At 36.7% G+C, this 20,512-nt stretch overlaps 1 protein-coding gene across 1 annotated transcript in view; it reads left to right on the forward strand.

Moving 5' to 3' along the window:
• Positions 1-285: 285 nt before the first annotated feature.
• The window catches only part of LOC109428894 (clavesin-2), an 81,580-nt gene continuing 61,353 nt past the window's right edge, over positions 286-20,512 (forward strand). The window contains exon 1 of the mRNA XM_019704735.3: positions 286-1,225. The gene's annotated coding sequence lies outside the window, so the exon portion shown is untranslated. The remainder of the gene's footprint in view (positions 1,226-20,512) is intronic.

The raw sequence follows: 20,512 nt of genomic DNA on the forward strand, positions 1-20,512 counted from the left end.
TAATTTCTTTCAAACGGCCGAAACGACGACACGAAGCCACATGTGACAATCGAAAACAAACAGGCTCGTTCGTGGTGGCAAAGCCTACTTTGATCTCCTGCAGCAAACATGTAGTAAACATACAGAAAGCTAGAAATTCGATCGGTTTGAAAACTGATTTAGAATTAAATGGTTTCATTATTTAAATTTACCAATCCGGACGAACAATTGTCCGATTCACTGTTCGCTTGGGCGGTAAACTAAACTGGTATCCAGAAAGCTTCACCTCCACACTGCCGGTGTCGATTCAGTTGATTCAGTTATCCAAGAGCATTCGGTTGGTTCGGTTCGGTTCGGAGTTTCAAGCGAAGGGAACTGCGTGCGACAATATCGGGTATCGCGCCGTGTTCGTTCGTTACCATAGAAGTTGTGTTGGAGGCGGCCGATGACTACGGTTGCTTCGATATTATTGGAGTCAGCTTGTTTGTGCTCCATTCATATGAACGGACAGCAGGGGTTCGGTGTTCGGTTGTTCTGATGCACGAAACGGGTGGTGTGGTGAGACCGTTCTATACTAATTACTACGACTGGATGATGTGAGATTGTGTATCGAGTTTGTTGAGTCGCATATGGATGGATATTGAACGCGTGTTCGACGTCAGGTGCAATCAAGGTGAATCGTTGTTAATGCATCTGGTGAGGCTGATTTGCTACGGTCTCGTATGAAATTCATAGCTATACACGGGGACGGTAAAAAGGCACGTTTAGCAGTGATACTTTCGTTCCGATCAGTGAATGTTTCCCAACACTATTGATAATAAAAATCGGTGAAGAAGAGATAACTAGTGGATGGAAAGTGGTAACGAGTTGCTCCATGCACAAGGTAGATAACGAATTTTGCCGGAAACCGGTTACGCCAGACCCGTCGATGATAAACATCCCCGAACATCGAATAGTGTGGATACATCCAGTATTCGATACATAAAGTTGTCAGTGAGTGAGTAAGTGATGCATACCATCATACGGTTAGGAGAAGCCAGCAGAGCCTCAGCAGCGTGAAAATACAAACCATTGCACAAACATCGTAACAAGTGTGACAAGGGAAAATAGTGTTCTTCGGCTTGTCGACGCCGGTTATGCCAACATTGCACTACTTAATTTCGCGAGCAATCGAGAGTGAAACTCGAAGAACGAAGAGACGAGGAGACGATGACAACGTTTGCTTGCACAACAAAAAACGGCGAATGTAAGTTTGGTCACAGTTTTTCCCCGAGAACAATTGCATTTAGTTGTAGCGTAGCTATGGTTATACCATTACTAAGGGTAATTATTGTAAGTAAGAAACTGTGCGCTGTGCTCTGATTTCTTCATGTTTTGCTTCTGAAACTTGATGGTTGTCTCGGGTTGATTGAAATGGGTGGGCAGGAGTATGGGGAATGTTATTGCGCTTCTTTTATCAACTAAGAGTACGGCATTGTGAACAATTGACAGGGAGGAAACCCCACATGGGGTTTCATATTTGCATATGAGGCGATTGACTCTGGGGGATAAATATGTCTCTACCGAACGAAACTGATTTCATAAATTGTATTTCATCTTTATGACTCGGTCTTTGGTTCTAACTGCTGTAAAGTATTATGCCTCTCGAAAAATTAGAATATGTATGGCGATTATCTGCCTCTGGCTTCTGATATCAGCGCGACAGTCACTAATCATAACAGCGTCACCAGATTTAAAAGTATATAATAACACTATATGGGGTTTGACAGCAAGAACACTCATTCCACTGAGCTACTCTTGCCGTTCGTCACAAATACATTCAAAAAGATCTGTCACTTCGCGAAACCCACGTGAGCGATTCCAAGCAACAGCATCAAAATTAAGGAAATTTTTTAATTCATGATTTTCTATTGAACTGAAACTTTGCACAGTTTTTAAGTTCCATCTAAATCGTCATTTTCCGATATCAAATTTTTATTTTGAATCACGACTAACTTTTCAAAAGGGTGTATGTGAAAATGGTTCAAAAATATTCAAAAATCTGCACAGCCAAAATGGTTCGTTCGATAGCAATAAATTTTTCAGCAAAGTTAGATAACTAAATGGTGATTCCTAAGAAAATATACACTGTGAAAAAACATCTTTTTTAACATTAAAAAATATCATTTTTGTCACAAAAACTCAAATATCTCAAAACCCTATCTTTTTACCAACGTAATTTTTTTAGGGAAGACGGTCCATTGTATTAGCAATCTACCATAAAAATTTGGTGATGGTAAACTAATAAACAAAAAAGTTATAACATTTCAAACATTTCACAATTTTCACATTTGGTAAATATTTTTTTCTGTGTAAATTATTTCGATCAGAAATCGCAGTTAGATGCAGATTTTATTGTTCAGCAAAGTTAGATAACTAAATGGTGATTCCTAAGAAAATGTACACTGTGAAAAAAAAATCTTTTTTTAACATTAAAAAATATCATTTTTGTCACAAAAACTCAAATATCTCAAAACCCTATCTTTTTACCAATGTAATTTTTTAGGGAAAACGGTCCATTGTATTAGCAATCTACCATAAAAATTTGGTGATGATAAACTAATAAACAAAAAAGTTATGACAATTCAAACATTCCACAATTTTCACATTTAGTAATAATTTTTTTTAGTGTAAATTATTTCGGCCGGAAAGCGCAGTTTGATGCTGATTTTATTGTTAATGGCCTTGCGTGAGTAAAACAATCTGTTTTTATTATGTATTATGTATATTATATGTACAGTACTGTTCTGATTTTATCACGCCCTCCGCGCATTAGTCGTTTATTGATTAATTTGCTGTTACATTTGAGGACAAATGTTTTCCCTCTTCTTCAAGATGAATGTTGAAAGCGTGTTTTGCAACGTTAAAAATATTGAAATGGGTATAAATGTTGAAGTATATTTCAAAGCATTTTTGAAAAGAGGCGTGATTAAATTGTTTAAACAGATGTCGCTGATGGTACGGTGGCATGACTCTCTGCACTTAGCACTTCTGACAATTTCTCAGTTGTTGTCGTTTTCGAACTTCCTGCGCCCTGCTTTACCGATGATATACAGATGGCTCGTTTGTCAAAGTCTAGACGGCAGGACGTGCAAATGCGTAAATTTGTATTCAATTTGGGCATAACCAGTCTCTTTCAGTTTATCTATGAGATTTCGTAACTCATTTGAACATTTTTTTTCACAAGCGGTCTACAAGAGAGCGTTGAGTTGAAGACCTTTGAGAAAGCGACTGTTCATGTTGTTCGTTAGATTATAATAAACAAAATCACTTATTAGTTTTAACTGACTAGTTTGGTGTTGTTTGCTTGGACGAAGAAAAAAATTACTATAAAATTTTTAATATCCATAGCGGTAGTATTTTTTTGCTTTTTCGTGAGCATTTTCATGGTATGTATACAGTAAGGTGGCCCACACTTATATGAAAAACAAAAATTTCGAAAAATGCCAAGTCTTACCTTCTAAATCAGTTGTTTTGGAGTCCCAGAAGCTACGTTCAAAATTTGAGCAAAATCGGTTGAGCCTAAGGGGGCGCTCAAAACGCTTGAAGTTTGTATGGGAAAACTTGGCCAAATGTATGCAGAAATTTTAAGTTTTCGAATTTTGCCGCCAGGTGGCGCTGTAAGCGTTCAATAATCAAACCCTTTGGTCTTATTGTAGGTGACTATATGCCAAACAACTTTGTCGAAGACCGCAAAGTGATCCAACTTCTGTGAAAAAAGTTATACCCTTGGTAAAGTGAGGATAAACTTTATTGTTGTTTTTCCAATACATGTAAAAGAATAATATCAATAATGAAATCTCACTACTTTGCCTCACTTTGCCTAGGGTATAACTTTTTTCACAGGCGTCGGATCACTTTGCGGTCTTCGACAAAGTTGTTTGGCATATAGTCACCTACAATAATACCAAAGGGTTTGATTATTGAACGCTTACAGCGCCACCTAGCGGCAAAATTAGAAAACTTAAAATTTCTACATACATTTGGCCAAGTTTTCCCATATAAACTTCAAGCGTTTTGAGCGCCCCCTTAGGCTCAACCGATTTTACTCAAATTTTGAACGTAGCTTCTGGGAGTCCAAAACAACTTATTTAGGAGGTAAGACTTAGCATTTTTCGAAATTTTTGTTTTTCATATAAGTGTGGGCCACCCTAGTATACAGACAAACAAACGTAACACTGACGAAATTTTCATTGACCACGCCTTTAACGATCATTTTGAATCTTGGTTGTGGCTTTCATAACCAGAAGAGTGCCCATCGTTTTTCTTTGCGTTTGACGTTTCACACTAGCGCCTTCTGATGACGATATTGCACAACGCAGTGTTCCGTGAAACATTTCCACCAGGTGGTGGTAGTGTGAACTGGGCGATGGATTTTCACGAAAATTGTTCTAGGCGTTTTGTCTGTTTGTCTGTGGTATGTACCTCTCATGCATTTGTTGTTGTTGAAGTTACTCGCATTTTTCCGATCATAAAGTCTGTTCTCTAAGGGCCGATTTCTTCACCTCGGCTTAACCCGTAAGCCAGGCTTACCCATATAGTTAAACCTGGCTTAACGCCTAAGCCAGGGTGAAGAAATCGACCCTAAGAGGTATTTTTTTGCAGATCAACTAGACGTATACGCGTATATATAAAACTTTTATTATGCAGCTTTCGTCTTCAAAATAAGTTTAATTCCATTTTTCTTATGATCAACAGCTTTTCAACACTATCAAGGGATTTTTTCACCAGTCACGTACAATAAAAAGTATGACAATCTCAATATTTTTGATCACAACACTGGATCGCGTGTAAGGTTCAAATAGATACTATAGTAATTACAAATAATCAAACAAAAATATCATGAAAACAACTTGTTTAATTCATGCGGTAGCCTTTACAATAAAATCAGCATCAAAATATAGTTCTCGAAATAATTTACACAGAAAAAAAATTTTTTTTTTTTGTTACTAAATGTAAAAATTGTGAAATGTTTGAAATGTCATAACTTTTTTGTTTATCAGTTTACCATCACCAAAATTTTATGGTAGATAGCTGATATAATGGGCCATTTTCCCTAAAAAATTGACGTTGGTAAAAAGATAGGGTTCTGAGATATTTGAGTTTTTGTGACAAAGATCATATTTTTTTATAGTAAAAAAAGAAATTTTTTACAGTGTATATTTTCTAAGGAATCATCATTTAGTTATCTAACTTTGCTGAAAAATTCATAACAATCGAACAATCCGTTTTTGCTGTACAGCTTTTAGAATATTTTTGAACTATTTTCGCATACACCCTTTTGAAAAGTTAGTCGTGAGTGAATATGAAGGTTTGATATCGAAAAATGGCGATTTAGATGAAATTGAAAAACTGTGCAAAGTTTCAGATATTTTTGAAATGGTCGCTCAGGATCGACTGACATGACTCCGTGGAATTCCTCACGTGCTTTTGTTTTTGGCGGGAACACCTTTCTTTTGTTTTGCCTTGCGATTGTCATGCGGCGGTATGCCTTGCGAGCGTAAGACCGCCGCAGGACTCTAATAAAAGATAAGCGTGACAATATTTTATGGCTAGGCTTAAAACTGCGCTAATTCATTATTTATACAATTGATTACTAATAATTCCCTGCTCCACAATCAATAAAAATATACAAAAGTTCAAATATTAGGTACGAAAGCTTGATATGTTCACGTCATTATTGTTTTAAGAATTGCATTGAATTAGTCATATTTTCAAGAAATCGAACGAACTGTGCCGCATCATCATCAGAGAAATCAACACATAATCTATCACCTTATGTCTGGCATCCACGCACCAAACGTGAACCCTCTGTCAAAGAACACCTCGACATCAGCATAAGTTTGTGTAGATGCAGTGATGTATACGGTCTGCGCGGGCAAGCGATTTCAATCAGCACATCTCTCGCCTTCTCCACATTGATCTGCAACTTGACGGAGCAGCTAAATTGACAATTTCGGCGTATTATTGTTACCTTGACTGTTCATTAGGATATCCTAAAAAAGAAAAAGTGTCAAAAAGTTAACTTGCTCACCTCTAGATCTATCATTCTTAGAAAAAAAAATCCATATATGAAAACTCAATCAAAAAATATTTAGAGGTTGCACGCATCGCATCGGTTTAAGGAAAAAAATGTCTTTTTTGGAATTTTTACCAAAAAAAAAATGCTCATATAAGATGTAAAATAGAAGAAATGAAAATTTATGTAAATCATAGTTCTGGGACCCGCAAACAAAGTTTGGAGGGAGTTTAGGTCATCAAAGTTGATTTGTTATATTTGGCATAAGTTAAAATATCCAAAAAATCGCTTTTTACCAAATTTTTTGGTATTGCTAAGGATTTTGAAATTTTTCCAGTGATTGACAGTTCCTTTTATTTGTAGCAAATTTTGGGTAGATTATTTTAACCAAAGACAGTTTGAGCTATCTCCTTCATGGGTTGAGATATTAAAAAAAAAAGACGCGGACACCGTCTTCAGCAAGAGGCTGCACAGACTGAATGAAACTTAACACTAGACAAGGGACATATATAGCATGCACCAGTGGATACGGAGAAGAAACTATTCTCACGAAAAGTTTCATCGCCCGGAGCGGGAATCGAACCCTCACCCCATAGTATGGTGCGATTAGAAGCTTGGTGACCCTAACCGCACGGCCACGAGGCTCCACATATTGGTGTAATAATGGTAACACAATTAGGAAGCAACCATTAAGTACGTCACGCTAAAATTGGAAATTTTCGACCTCCTCCCCCCTCCGTAGGGGGTTTTTCTATACTTAATACATTGCTTGTCACACTTTGACAAACCCTATTTTATTTTTTTTATTCCTGTTCGGGTTACGTACTTAATGGGTGGCCCCTAATGAAAAAACTTTTTTTTTTGCGTTATTGTTCAATAGTTTCCTTGACTACCATGCAAATAAAACAGCAAACAACAAGTGTAATCTATCAGCAAGGGTGAGCAAGTTTACCCTCGGTCGTTTAACCGCTTCTAATCAGAACATTTTTTAGTTTGACCTCCGATAATCTGCACATCGGTTAAAACTAAAACTGTTTCTAACGCCATCATGGAACATAATGATACGGAACGTAGAACAAAACAGCAAATAAGATATATGGTTTGAGATTTTCAAATTAAAGATGAACCTCGTTGGTTTGCATGAGGTGCGTTTAAGCCAACGGGGTTAACGGTAGATAATACCTCTACTCATGATTTATTACAAAAATATTGAAATGTTTCTGTTCTAAAAATTTATTTTTTATATTATAATTAAGCAACAAATTATAATTATGTTTTTTCAACAGCATTCCAAATAGAATAGATCTCATAAAAATGTTGATTGGGCAGTGTGACTTAAAGTGGGCATTGGATATGCCACTAGGAAAATGGAATTCCTTATTTATGGATTTTTTGCATACTTCGAGAAATAAGTGGTGGAATTCTGAAAGGAATCTTCGGAGTAACTTCTGCAGGATTTTTTTAGGGAATCCTTGGAAGAATTTCTGGTATCAGAAATACTTAAAGGAATTCTTAGATTAATATTTTAACGGATCAAGTAAATGTTTCCGTAAATTTCTGAGAAAAAGTCCTGAAGGAATAGTTGTGAACAGTGCTGCAGTATTTCGACAGGCCTTTATGATAGCGATATTTTGCTTTTTTTTATTTTCTCCGTTTAGATTTTCCTGTCACTGTTGCTTTACGATCAGCAACACGGGAGTGAAATGAAAACAGGTGCTCATACTTACACGCAGCTCACGAATGGAGCTCTCGGACTCTGTCAGTTCTCATATCGAGGAACTGAAAACGACCGCCGCAGTCATTCATTTTCGGCAGATAAACAGGCACTGACACTGGTATTTAGCAGGCCTGGTTGTGAATTCAACATAAATTTAGGGATCCTTGGAGGAATTCTCAAAAAAATACTTGAAGGAATTGCTGGTGTATTCATTGGAAACAATTCTTTAAATTCCTTGAAGAAAACCTGGAAGAAATCTCGAGAAATCTTGGGGTAAATTTCTGTTGAATTTCTTGAAGAAACCCTGGGGCAAGCACCTTAAGGAACCCCTGGAAGAGTTCCTAAAAGAATTATTGGTAAGATTCCTAAAAGATTCATTGGTAAAAATATGCAAAAAAGATTCATTGAGTAATAGGAGCCAGTGCTGCAATTTTTCGACACGCTCTTATGAAAGCGATATTTTGCTTTTTTCATTTTCTCCGTTTTGTTTTTCCTGCCAATGTTTCTTTCCGATCAGCAACACGAGAGCGAAATGAAATAGGTACTCACACTCGCACGCAGATTGCTGAAATCGAGAGCTGACAGGTCTAAATTTCCATTCAATTTTCTGTAGTTGAGTGTTTTCACCCGTGGTAGACACATTCCACGCGTTACGTTTTGCACGAGAATCAATCTTTTGCTTCCAAAAATTATTATGTTGTTAAATACCTGCAAACCAGTATATCAAACGATTAGATTTGAATACGAGATTCATTTTATGCTTTCTAATTGGGAATTGGACCTTTGTATTTCGAAAGAAATCGAGAAATACAGCGTAACGGGACACCATCGCAAAAAATGACGAATTTTGACCAAACGACAAGAAATTTGCTACTTTCTAGATGAAATTTTCAAAGTTTCAGGTACTATTCAAAGAATATAAGTAGTTATCTTCATTTTGGTGCAAAAAGAATCAGAATCGACAGCAAGAGCCCGGAAATATCGTTCAATGAAGTTCAAAAACCGCGGTGTAGAAGTGCGTGGAATGTGTCGGTAGCGTATAGAGCACTCACTCTCACAAGCCACCGCTTGAGACGAATGGCCTTTCAGCATGAGTAGTGTGTGGATGATTGGGAATTGATCTTGTTGGGTCGCTCACGAATGGAGCTCTCGGACTCTGTCAGTTCTCACATCGAGGAACTGAAAACGACCGCCGCAGTCATTCATTTTCGGCTTAAAAACAGGCACTGACACTGATATTTTGCAGGACTGATAGGAGCTCTTGAAGAATTAAAAAAAATGTTGTAGGAAACATTGAAAAACGCTCTGAAGGAAACCTTGGAGGACTTCTTGAATGAATCTGTGGATTTTTTTATGAATAAATCCATGGGGTAGTTCTGAAAATAACTTTGGAGGAATTCTTTGAAGAAATTCTGGAGAGATTTTCTGGGAAATTTCGCAGAAAAATCTCTGTCAGAGTTCTGGGAGGAATCGTGAGGCGAATCTTACTGAACTCATGAAGGGTTTCGTGGATAGGAGGAACTTCTGAAGGATTCTTGATGCATTTTGATGAAATAATTGATGCATTTTTGTAGAAATTCCTAAAGGAGTTCTTTTAAGACTCTGGAGGAACTCCAGGGTAAATCTATTCGGGACTCTTTGAGGAATGCCTGAATGTTTGACTGGAGGATCATGATTGAGAATTAGGTTGTTTAGCGAAAAACATATTTTTTCATGGTATAACACGATATTGTTGCATTCCAATATTTTCTTTTTTATTATGAGTGGTGTTTTTTTTTTTTTTTGTTTTGCTTAAATGAACAAAACTGAAATCAACCTGGGTTACGTGTGCTCGCCCCGAAAAACAAGCTTCCATGTTTCAAATGAATTGAAAAACAGCTTTCGCCCACACAAAAACTGGGTTTCGATAAAATTTCAGGAAGAGGTTTTGAATATGAAATAATGTGGATACCATTGACGAATCCAATTCAAGTAAGAATTGGCTTCTTTAACGGTGTTGAGATAATTCCATATTCTGAATCTGCATGCCAAACTGAGCCGAAATCCAAATTTTCATCAATTTTGGTGCCCGGGAACCTATTTAAAAATCAATTTGAAATTTGTATGGGAGCGATTTGTCGATTCACCCCTCGTCGTATTTTGTACTGAGCGGAGCTGTCAAGCAGTTACCCAGCTGTCAAAAGGTGATTTCAAAAAATCTCTTTGAAATTGATTTTAGATACCAAAATAATGTTCTAAAAATCTGAAAAAATCATAGCGGCTCAGAAAAAGATGCTCTTTTGTTTAAAAATAAAAAATCAATACATTTCTTAAAATTTAAAAACCCAATTGTCCAGGAAAGGGAAGGTCTCAAAAGGAACCCCAACTTAAAGTCTTACATAATAAATAAATGGCTTCTACTAAGACATGTGCAGAAAACTATTAAAAATTCACGCTAGGTCATGTTAAAAAATAATTAAATCACAACAAATTCATGATTTTTGCACAATTGAAATGACAAGTCTTAGGCACCTACATACTTATCTAGCATCCTACATACCTACATACTACCTACCTAGTTATATTTTTTAATTAACATAATTTTTGGTTTTCTTAAAATTTTTGAGTAAGTATGTATGATATTTTATAATTACAACATGTATGCAATTTTAAAACAAATTCAAAATTCATGTTTGATCAAACCAAGAATATTCATGAAAATATTTTTCAAAAAATTTCGTTAAGATCCTCAAAACATCTTCGTAGAAATTCCAAGTAAATATTTTGAAAACATTGTTCTTAAACTTGTTAGATTAATTCTGAAGAGTTCTCTTTAGCAATATTCTGACATGATGACACAATTGTGAAATCCATATACGATTTTTTGATATCATGAGTGCCAGGAAATTTCATTCCAACGATGCATTCTAGCAGACTTTCTGTAAAGTATATTCCAAGAGTAGTTTCTGAGATATTCTTTAAGTTATATTAGAGCACTTTTAGTGGCTCTCCTTAATTTTTTGATATTCAAGAAAGCTGGTATGAATTTGATTGTTTTTTTTATATTTTTTTTAGAGTTTTAATAATATGGTTGTAATAATAAGTTACTTGAAAAAGTAAAGTAATAATTTCCTAAAAGTTGTGTTCTTATTTTTAAATAACTTTTCTTGGTATGGTTTTTACAAAATCTTCCAAAATTTCATCAGAAGATAAAGAAAATCTCTGATTTTGTCTGTGGAATTATTTATTTATTGAATTGTTCAGGTATCTAAATATTTCGGCATTGCTTCAAAAACTCCAAGAATTGCAGTATTCCCAAGTAAAATTTTAAGTTTTGTTCGGCTCTACAAGAGATCTTCATTACCAATTGTATAAAACGCGCAATAAAACTGTTTTATACATCAAAACCTCTTGATAACCTCTTCAAAAGCATCCGGCTAAGTGGACCACTCTCGGAGAGGTTTTGCAAACCGCATTAAGAGTAGCAATTAAACCGTTTTAAAACCTAGTAGAAAAAATTCCCATTCTCGATTGTTGTTGTTTTTTTTTTTTTCAACAAAAACTATGACAGCTCAAGATGCAGAGAAGCTTCTTCGATGGCACGTAAAGTTCAGGACCATACATCATTCGTAAGTAGGAGCGATAATTTCAAAGTAATACTTTCGTTGTTATTGTGTTGGTAGGCTTATGCGCATTCAATTTTACCGTGAATATTGGGGTGGCAGAATCATAAAATTAATGCGCTTCAAAAATAGTGAATATTATCATCTTGGAATGAAATAAATCAATTTGTTTATTTAGTAAAACTATCTCGAATCACCAGAAAACTCAGCAGAGAGAGTTTATTTATGTGAGCATGTTATGGAAATAGTGGCAAACTATCAATTCATTGCTAATTTGACCAAAATTAACTATTTTTCATTCACGTAAGCTAATTCTTCAATATGGCGACAACCACAATCAGCGAAAATAAAACGAAAGCAAGTTCACTTTTATGATGACCGCAATAAACCTAGTAATGTCGTAGTTCTGCTTTTCCACCAACAGATGTCGTATCTGTTGAGAGTTTTAACAGTTTTATTGTGGTAATAATGATTGCCAAAAGGTTTACAAATCGGAAAGTTTTGTTTACTCTTAAAATCTGTCTTTATACTACAAGTATACTATAAAACATTTTATCAATGGTTTTTATAAAAGCAGTCATAAAACTGCGAGTTTTAATTGTTGCTGTAATAAAACCCTAATAAAAATCAAACAAAACCAATCAGCAATGAAATTGTTACTTGAGTTGTGATGTTCTTTGTTGTACATACGAGTGTCGAGAAATAGTGTCGCACGATTGGATCGTTTTAGCGATAGGTCGACGGGTGCTCGAATGAATGATTGATGATCGGTGAACAAGCTCTTGTTTTTCTTTGAAAGATGCAGTAAATTTATCTGTTAGTTTAAAATTATTACTCAACAACAACTGCAAAGTTCGTCACTCCAAGTGTCGGCCAAATTTTTCAATTAAATTTGTGTTTTAAAAAAATCTCCTGCATTTTTGTACAGTTCGGCTCCTTGCGGTGCTGGCTACACTGATTTGATCCGTAATTATGCGTCAGTATTTTGCCTAAGTTTGTGCGGTCCGTCACTGTTTGTGTCGGCACAATATTTTGTTTCAATATATCGATTTCATGGCAAGTAGCATATTGGTTCACCAGTCCTCTCAATTGCGAGGTGACGCAAAATATTTTTCATTCCATAAATTTTCATTTAAAATTTTCATGGTCTCACCATTCTTCCAAATTGTGAGGTGACACATTTGTGTGTATACTGTATGGTTGCATGGATCGCATCGCTTACCAAAGTATATCCCTGATCTATGTAACTTTCAATCCCACCCTACTAACAAAACTCCTTCACGTGACAACTGTGGAGGGTCCAGTAGTACATACAACCTCTAGTAGCAACAGTTGTCGAACTAACATTCCTTCCCTTCCTCGGTAGACCGTAAGGACGTGGCCAGCGCCGTTATTGACCCAATAAAGTTTGAGCTCTCGAAACGTGTACATTGAGGATGGCCTCAAATCCCAAGCCCCAACCAATTGGTTCTCTGTGCAATTTCGCTAGCTCAGGTCAATCACGGAGTAGCAACTACGAAATGTTTACAAATATGTTTCTTAGATATTCCTTCGTTTTTTTTTTCAGGAAACTGTACAAATCTATGAAGTTTAGCTGATATGTTTAGGAATCGTCTCAAGAATCCTTTTTATATTTTTCGCGTAACATGTTTACTAGATTTGCATAGGAATTCCTTCGTGGATTCTTATATTCCCTCATTGGAATTATCCTTTAACCCTCCTTTTTCAGCAATCCTCTATGGGGCTCTTACAGAAGAATCTGACGAATTCTTAGAAAAATCTTTGAGAAAAATTTGAAGAGATCCTTTAAACTATTCCAGAAAGATTCTTAAGGGTTTTGATCACCGTTGAGTTGTATGTTTAGGGATTGTTGATTTTGTTCGGTGATTGCAACACACTAAAACACGATTTATAACATTTCGGCCTACTGACTTTCAGCCATCATCAGATTTGTATAATTCGATGTTCTTGCCACCAGTGTGGCTTTACTACTCTGCAATCACCGAACAAAATCAACAATCCCACAACAAACATATTCCAGAAAGAGTCTTAAAATTAGATTCAGGAAGAATCTTGGAGGTTTCCGGAGGAATTGTCGTAAAACGATTTTCTAGAAGAGTCAAAGAAATTTTAGGTGAAATTATTTCGGAATGTTTGGATAAATTCCTCGGAAGAACTTCTGGCGGATTCCAAGAAAAGACTTCTAGAGGGATCCTTGGAAGATTTTCTGGAGGAATCCTCGCAGAAATTTTAAGTGGAATTCTCGGAGGAGTCCTGGGTGAACTTCTAAAAGAGACAATTTTCGAGAAATTCTGTTGAAATTTTTTGAATGAATTTCTTTAGGATTCCTCGTAGAAATTTTTGGAGAATTTTTCGGGAGATTTTTCACAGAAAAATTCTAGAGGAATCCTATAAGGAATTAAAGGAGAAGTTTTTGGAAGATGTTGTAACCGTTTGGTTACAAACTATAGTTTCTTAGCGATTTTAGCATTCAACACCCGATACCAGGTATATTAGAAATTTAAAAGAACTAATTGTTGCGAATAGGCCACTGTTGAAATATTTTACGTTGCCTGAATGGCGAAGATCGTCTAAAATTAGTTAAGATATTTAACTAGCGACTTAGCACTTCATCAGCTAGAACTCAGTTAGGAATGCACAACCAAGTCCGGGGAACGAAGCTCAGTATGGTGTAATCTAGAACAGCTTTTTTCCACGCATGAACCATCAACGACTGTTTCTCAGCGTGGGCAATTTTCTTGTTTCGCGGTTTATTATTCTAATATAAATTTCAGTTCTTGGTTCCGCCTGACCTTGACGCACCCAGCAACAAGAGAAGGCAAAGCAAAACTTCAACGCGTGTCCGCGCGTGGTACCATGCAGACAAACAGCGCCCAAAGTGCTTTTAAGTAGGTTTATAATGCCAATCTTTTAACCGATCTTGGGCCGTCGTCACCACCATCATCATCATCATCGGTGAACACAGTAGTGTGCTGGTGATGCTGTGCCGACTCCACCATTCCTTCGTCTCTGGCCCTGACCGTAACAAGATCGCTGGCCGCGCGATCTCGTTCATTGCTTTGAAATCTCAGCCGACGAGATCGACGACTACTTGCTTGCACGGCTTATGTTCTCCACTCCGCCCGTCCGAAGATCGCGCGTCCAAGAGGTAATTATTTTAATCCATCTCGCAGCATCCGCTCCGCCGTTACCTAGTACCCCATGGACCAACCTCAGCTAACCGGCAGGCTGGAACCCCATTACGTCCCGCCGCCAATGGAGCCCAGCCTCACCCTTGGATTGGAGCCCGCCGGTCCGATGAGGGTAATCTAGATAATTTTATACCTCGCTGTCAGTATATATTTTTTTCTGCAACAAACTTAACATGTTGTCGCACGACCACGACTTGTTCACTGTTTTAAGACGAGTAGGTTGGATACGCCTCAGCAGCGAGCGATCCTCGACGGCGACAGTTGCCTGCACCGAAACGACCGCCATTCGGATGGACAAGAACGTGGGTTTTTCGAACGATGATGCACTCAGATCGAGAATGTCGGTTGTTTATCAACCGCACAAACGTTCGAAGGATTGATTGAACTATTTCTCCACAGTAAGGCTTCTTGAATCGAGGTCCCCCCGTATTTGGTTTCAACATTCAACCTAGGTAAATCGTCACGGAAGCTGCTCCACTTTCTAAAGCACCCGACGACGACATGTGACAGTTATGGCGGTCATTAGGGAGCTGTAATAATATATCATTTCACCGAAATGGATCCACCTCTAAACTAAATTAAGCCCCAAATTAGTGGAAACGGACAGGGAAAACAAATTATTAATGACACCCAACAACGCACACCCCAAGGAAGTTGAACATTTAGGGGAGACTGAGGAGACTTGATCCCTGGGGAGACTTGTTCCCCCCATATTTTCTCGGAATCAAAAACAGTTTTCTTCTAGCATATTTTTTTCAAAACAACATCTGGAAAGACGACAATGTTTTGGCTATAATTGATTTTAATTATGTATTGCATTATTTTGTAATGGTTGATGGTTTGTTTTCAGTCCTTCAGAAATCTTCTAGGCGATACCGAAAAATCTCAATAACTTTGTGAAAATTGAACCAAATCGTGTCAAAATTTCACAGCACATAGTATAAATAACATACTATCAAACGTATTTGTCCAAATAAGGCTGTTATATAAATATTTCAAATAATTCAGCTTAGTGTATACAACAGTGACATGGGGAGACTTGATCCCCCTTTTGATGGTGTGTAATAAAATAATAATTATCTGACACGTTTTATCATTGAATATACTAGAATTCCGAGTAAATAGAATATAGAATATAGAAGCAAATAAATTTGAAAAGAAAATGAATAGGAAGCTTCTGGAGTTATTTTCCCTTTAAAATAACCATGTGCTCAAAAGGGGATCAATTGTGACCCATTTTTGAAAAATACATCATAAGACAGGCCTCCAGAAAAACTCAGTTTTGAAAACTTTAACAATAATTTAAAGTCCTTCTGTTGTGTATAAGCTTGCGATAGATGTTTACCTGCCATTCTGTACGAAAAATGGATCTAGTTTTGTGTTTTTTCTTAAAGTTACAGGCAAATTAAGAAAAAGGGATCAAGTCTCCCCAGTCTCCCCTAGAGTGGGAAATAAGCACTTCAGCTCGGTTGGAAAACAAAAACTTTTTCTTTCAACTATAAATCGTAATGGCTAGCCACGCATGTAGACTGTTACAGACGTCATGTTGGTGGAGATGGCCAATGTAAGGCGTGAATGCATGCGATGCAAACCTTTACTCTATCATTATACAAATCAACTTTCCACACCATCGCATCGGCTGGAGTGTATCCGATGGAAATATCACCTAAATCTGAATACTTACGCAGCGTTGGAAAGTGAATGATCTTCAATATGTAGGAGAACCTGTTACAAACCGGTCCCGGCGCACAGTGGGACGAAATCAAAAAAAGTGGGACATGGGTATTTACTCAGAAACTATTGGATTTAGCGTTATGTGGTCTTCTACAATGTTTCTCCATTTTACAAGTACTTTATTTTGATGTAATAAAATTTCACTTAAGGGTGGTATACACTTGGATAAAAAAATTAACTTTTTTATTTTACGTCAAAATTAAAAAATGTCTAAGAAAACATTGTAGATAATGTATTTAGAAGAAACTTTGTCGAAGACCAAAAAATTCTATCTCGCAGTTTAACAAAGTTATAGGGCAAAAATGGTGTATATGTCCCTTAAAACCGATTTTTCGAAATATCTTTTTAGAATAAATTTTCCCAGTTTTCCAATGTTCAGGAAAGTTGTAGATACTGCAAAAATACACATTTTTTCTGAAGACAGCAAATGGCTATCTTTTCGTTTAAAAGACTTAGGAATGTTTTTCTTACTTTTTTATACCAACTTTAGGGGATTAATCATACAGAATAGCGGCTATTAGCAGCTAATTTCCACGTTATGTTTTGCATGAACTTACACCCTTTCGATACATATGCAAAACATAACGGGATCGAGCGGGATTCACTACACTTTTTCAATTTATGTATCTTGAGATTTAAACATAAATACCCCACTTAACAAACAGTATGTTTGAAAGATGATTTCAAAACATTTTTTTTATATTTTGTATTTGATTAGTAAAGTTGTAGATGCATAGAAATACACTACCCGGCATAAGTATAGACCTACAAAAAATATTGCAGCAATATTGCATCACATTGACTGACCTCAATATCTCCAAATCCTGAGGACTTACAAAGATGCTGTCTTCAGCAAAGTTATTCAGCCCAAATAAGCAACAACTTTTCTGGAGGCGGTATTTTTGTACGTGTTTTGGTTTTAGATATATCGAGGTCAGTCAGTGAGTGTCAGAGTGTAATTTTTGAAAGTGATTTCATACCAATCTAATATTCAAAGGTCAGAGCTGTTTACTGTTTAGTTTAAGGTTGATTTGAAGGAGAAAAGTGATACATACATACATACATTTATTTGTTCAACATCACATTTAAGACAAGACATAATCAACAATAGTACGTCACAATACTCGGTTTGTGGCTGCCGCTCTCATCCTCGGTCGCGCCCAATGCTTGCTAGGTCACGCTCCACCTGGCCCGCCCATCGTGCTCTCTGTGATCTACACCTTCTTGTGCCAACCGCGGTAGTAGAAAAAATATTATCTCCAAATAACTGTTTTTTTTAATTTGTCTTTATTACTATTAGTTCTCAGGATTTGATGTTTTTACATAATCGAGCTCTGCAATCTGGTCTATTTGGTAAAACCGTGTATTTTTGAGCATCTACAACTTTGCAGATCAAAGGCAAAATAAAAAAAATAAAATGAAAAAATCTTTTAAACATACTGTTTCTTAAGTGGGGTATTTGTGTTAAAATCTTACGATACATAAATTGAAAAAGTGTAGTGAATCCCGCTCGATCCCGTTGTGATTTGCATATGTATCGAAAGGGTGTAAGTTCATGCAAAACATAACGTGGAAATTAGCTGCTAATAGCCGCTATTCTGTATGATCTATCCCCCTAAAGTTGGTATAAAAAAGTAAGAAAAACATTCCTAAGTCTTTTGAACGAAAAGATAGCCATTTGCTGTCTTGAGAAAAAATGTGTATTTTTGCAGTATCTACAACTTTCCTGAACATTGGAAAACTGGGAAAATTCATTCTAATAAGATATTTCGAAAAATCGATTTTAAGGGACATATACACCATTTTTGCCCTATAACTTTATTAAACTGCGAGATAGAATTTTTTGGTCTTCGACAAAGTTTCTTCTGAATACATTATCTACAATGTTTTCTTAGACATTTTTCAATTTTGACGTAAAATAAAAAAGTTAATTTTTTTATCTAAGTGTATACCACCCTTAAGTAAAATTTTATTACATCAAAATAAAGTACTTGTAAAATGAAGAAACATTGTAGAAGACCACATAACGCTAATTCCAATAGTTTCTGAGTAAATACCCATGTCCCACTTTTTTTGATTTCGTCCCACTGTGCGGCGTCAACGTACTGTAGAACAGAACAGGCATTCACTCGTTCGTTCGCTTATTGATATCGATATGTGTTAATAAGCATGTACTTTGTTTGATTATTTTATTTATTACGCTAATCAGGCTTCAGAGTTAGACTTGCTCACGATCCTTGATCCTCGATCACGCCTGATGCTCGGCTGATCACGCTCTATATACCTGGTCCATCCATTGTGCTCTCTGCACTTCACGTCTTCTTGTGCCAAATGGATCTGTAGGGAACACCAATTTTGCTAGGTTGTTTTCCGGCAATCTTGCAACATGTCCAGCCCATGCCATCTTGATGGTGATGTGTAGGGACCTGATATTGACGACATTTAACCTTCGTCGTGCATTAGGGTCATTATGACCCAAAACGCGATTTCAAGCAATAATATTTCTTTTGTTAGTTAACTTTTCGTAATGAAACTTCTTGACTTTTAATATTTTGCAGAAACGAGTATTTAAAAACAAAATCTTAAGGTGAAACCAAAATGGCGCCACAAAAAAAGTTACGAGTAATGCATTGTGGTCATTATGGTCCAGAAATTCAAACTCTATAACATGATGATTTTTTCACCAATTCAAATGACCAAAGTCTTATTTGATAGATAATTACGTCAAGAATGTGTTGATATGTTGAAATAGTGATTCCGGGAACATTGGCCACCGGGAATCTGCTACACAGGGCACCATGTCGGACATGTGGGATAGCACTACATTTTGCCAGTAGTTGTGGAATATCTCGCGTTCTGGATCACTTAGAAGGATACTGTATTTGGCAAAGTTGCTCAGAAGACTAAGAGCTTTCACATAAGAAACAATTTAGTTCGAGAATCACTCACTGCGTGGCGCTAGTGTTCCTATAAGCTTCCAGTTTAGTCTGAATGTCATATATCTCGTGATCTGGACCACTTAGAAGGATACTGTCATCGGCAAAGTTGCTCAGAAGACTAAGAGCTTTCACATAGGAAACAATTTAGTTGGAGAATCACTCACTGCGTGGCGCTAGTGTTCTTAGGAGCTTTCAGTTCAGTCTGAACTTCGTATATCTCGTGTTCTGGACCACCTAGAAGGATACTGTCTTCGGCAAAGTTGTTCAGAAGTCTGAGAGCTTTCATATAGGAAACCATTTAGTTCGAATAAATCACTCACTGCGTGGCGCTAGTGTTCCTATTAGCTTCCAGTTCAGTCTGAACGTCGTATATCTCGTGATCTGGACCACTTAGAAGGATACTGTCTTCGGCAAAGTTACACAGAGGACTAAAAGCTTTTACATAGAAAACAATTTAGTTCGAGAATCACTCACTGCGTGGCGCTAGTGTTCTTAGGTGCTTTCAGTTCAGTCTGAACGTCGTATAAATCATGTTCTGGACCACTTAGAAGGATACTGTCTTCGACAAAGTTGCTCAGAAGACTAAGAGCTTCCACATAGGAAACAATTTAGTTCAAGAATCACTCACTGCGTGGGGCTAGTGTTCTTAGGAGCTTCCAGTTCAGTCTGAACGTCGTATATCTCACGCTCTTGACCTTTTAGAAGGATAATGTATTCGAAAAAGTTACTCAGAAGACTAAGAATGTTCATGATGTGATGCTACACACCAATACGCTTTCAGCCAAATTGCTGAAGTTTCGGCAAAATTTGCTGAGTTTCAGCAAAACGTTGATGGTGATCAGTAGAACAAAGACTGAACAAATCAGCACACCTTGCTGAATTTTCACAAATATTTTGCTAAAACTTTCAACTTGGCAAATTATATTAAAAATTATTTGGGGAGTATTGTTCTTAGAAGCCGAAAGCTTGATATAATCGTTGTGTATCCGTGTTACTATGTTTGTAAAACCTTCCTAGAAGAAAAGAAGCCTATCGCTGTCGGGAGTTAAGCAGAGAAAAACCTACATTCATAACGAATACACGGTTTTCACAAAATCACACATGATTCTCGGTAGTACATACGACACGAATTATACAACACTTACAAACCCAAGTTTATCCAATGGATTCACACAACTGTTGTTCGATTAATATTGGCCTATGGATGTCTTGTGTGGTGGCAAAAGGGAGAGGTGAGAACAATCCAAATAAAATTAGGCCATCTCCAAAGA

This window comes from Aedes albopictus, chromosome 2, assembly GCF_035046485.1.
Source record: "Aedes albopictus strain Foshan chromosome 2, AalbF5, whole genome shotgun sequence".
Classification (NCBI taxonomy): domain Eukaryota; kingdom Metazoa; phylum Arthropoda; class Insecta; order Diptera; family Culicidae; genus Aedes; species Aedes albopictus.